The 2,500-nt window shown below is 38.6% G+C and overlaps 1 protein-coding gene and 1 long non-coding RNA gene across 22 annotated transcripts in view; one reads left to right on the forward strand and one right to left on the reverse strand.

The window, feature by feature from the left end:
* Positions 1–2,500, forward strand: part of ebf3a (EBF transcription factor 3a) — an 89,915-nt gene that overhangs the window by 73,576 nt on the left and 13,839 nt on the right. The gene's annotated exons all lie outside the window — the stretch shown is intronic.
* Positions 1–2,500, reverse strand: part of LOC107077340 (uncharacterized) — a 21,348-nt gene that overhangs the window by 11,756 nt on the left and 7,092 nt on the right. The gene's annotated exons all lie outside the window — the stretch shown is intronic.

Here is a 2,500-nt window from a genome sequence, read left to right on the forward strand (position 1 = left end):
CTAAAACAATAGTAATGTATTTGATCACAGCAAAGGGTCTTATACAAAAATGTTTATATGTCATAAATGAAAAACTGTTAGATCTCTCTTAAAGCTGGCCTTAAATGAGGCATGGCTAAAATAATACAACACAATTAATTCCTCCTCCTGAAACATATATGAACTGACTATTTAATCGATCAACCTGTATACCTGCAAAGCAGTTTTTTCTTTGTTTTCTGCATTTTCCGTGTTTCACAAGTGATGTAAAATCAAAGGCTGTGCAGGTTCCTTAACGAATTCATTTACTTACATATGAAGGATAGAAGTTCACTGTAGCCCCAGAAAAAAAAAAGATACAGTTAATTTAATTTAACACACTGAGTTATGTTTCAAGACAAAGCTTCTTGTTTAGTATCTGCTTTGGGGAAAAAAAAACACACTGAATTAATACATAGCTATTAGCATGATGACAGATGCAAGGGTTAGAGTAAGGCAATAAAATATAACAATGAAGCATACTTGCTTTATTCTTTTCTTAGCAAATATTCTTCTGTAGTCATGACTTTAGCTTACTGTGGTTCCTCCTCTAATTATCCATGAGGTCAGTAAGCAAAATTGGGAAGAAGCTAGGAGATCAATACAAATTATCCCTGAGCAAACCAGTGCTGACAGTTTGAATTGCAGCATATGTTTACCCAAAATCAGGCAATTTATCTTAATATCAGCAAAGTAATGCAGTGCAGGTGAAAGGTCAGACAATCTCTCCACCTCATAATTACCCAGTTCTAAAACAGGAAAGTGGTATTGATTGGATGGGCTCAGAGCTCTATGACTGGGACATGCCAGCGCCTCGCCCTGCCTCTGCTGGACTCTTGGCTTGTAAACTCAGCATGCCGAGGATTTATTGGATGTATGTGGAGGGTTTTATGTTTCCTCACTAGTGGTGAGCTCTGCCAGCGAGGTCTCCCCAGCTCCTCATTTTGTCAGGCGGCAGGGTGATAGATCTTATGTTGCTCAGCACTCAAAGGGCTCCAGGCCAGATCTGCTGGAAGTTCGAAGGAGGGGTGGGGACAAAAGTCAAGGTGGATTTAGCCTGTTATTAGTCAATCTGTTATGCATATTGCCCAGCTGCCGTCTGAGAGGCAGAAAAGCAAACCGAGTGCACCAACATCCCCCTCCCCCACCTCTACAAACCCCAATTCAAAACCTCATGGTATTTTTTTGAGAGCCTGTCACCACTCTCCCTAATACAAAGAGATAGGTAATTTTATTGTAATTCCTAAATGCAAATCTGTTGGTACTTCCCATGTACAAAAGCATTAATAGTGATGCAAAGTCAAAAGGGTACATTCTTACATGCCCCTGCTGCCGTGCATGACTTTTTCCCTACCAAAAACATAAAAAAATGGTTATCTGTGATGAAGGTTTAGTTTTCCTGTTGTGCAATTTTATTTTTTTATAAAAAAATAAAAATGAGCACAACAAAAATTTAGAGTTTAAACGTACTCTATAAATAGCTTATATAAAAGACTACATTTTTTATTTATTTTCTCAATTTTGATATAACGATCACATGTAAGAAGTAACTGTTGAAAATGATGTCTTTGTCTCAAGAAGAAAGCGTGCTGTTATCACAAGTCATAATTCTTCTTAGAGGCTGCATTAAGGTTTCTATCACCTGTCAGAAGCATTTGCATGAAATCAATAGCAGTCGGCCATCTCTCTTATTCTGACCAAGTTTCATCAGACTAAGTTCATTAAGCCAAATAGTCACAATGATTAGCTCCTGAAAAGCTGAAAAAAATCAACATGTTGCAATGCACAGTGTATGGCACGTTGTTGCTGTGTAATCAAGGAATGTAATTCTTTATTTAATCCTTTTCTGAGCAAGTCATTTTCCAGGGCTACACTGGAGGAGGCTCATCTGTCCCTAGCACACAATGCTCTGTGCTTGACATATTTGTATAGACCCAGGCAGAGACATGACAAATTGTCCCGAAAGACAATGCTGACAGCCTCTGATGATTAATGGTCTGATTATGAAGTGGTTTTACACATATAGAATTTACATCACAGAGAGTTAGAAATTTGGACATGTCACAAAAGCTGAAGCAGTCTGTAGAGCTTTACTATTTGCACAGGGAAAAAAGAAGGGCGAAATCCCAGCAAAAGCCATGTCATGTAAAATCAATATGTCGGATCAATGCTTTATTAACAAGAAAATGTCTTACTTCACATTCCTATGTGGACCTTTGTCTCCGGGAAGCATGATGGAATGTCAAATCAAATTGCAGTCTTCAAGTTTCTGTTGTGTTGAGTGCATACATGTGTGCCCCCACCACGCATTGATTGCAAGATATACTGTCCATGTTTGCACAAATAATTGTGGCTCTTGATCATAAAGTCAACCAATTATTTTGGGGAACATTTTTTGAGTTGTGCGTCCCCAACCCTACAGTGCGCATGCTGTTAGCCTTCATGTTCACTAGCATTCAGCAAACCCACTGAGCTGTATGGT

The sequence above is a fragment of the Lepisosteus oculatus genome, chromosome 4, assembly GCF_040954835.1.
Source record: "Lepisosteus oculatus isolate fLepOcu1 chromosome 4, fLepOcu1.hap2, whole genome shotgun sequence".
Lineage (NCBI taxonomy): Eukaryota > Metazoa > Chordata > Actinopteri > Semionotiformes > Lepisosteidae > Lepisosteus > Lepisosteus oculatus.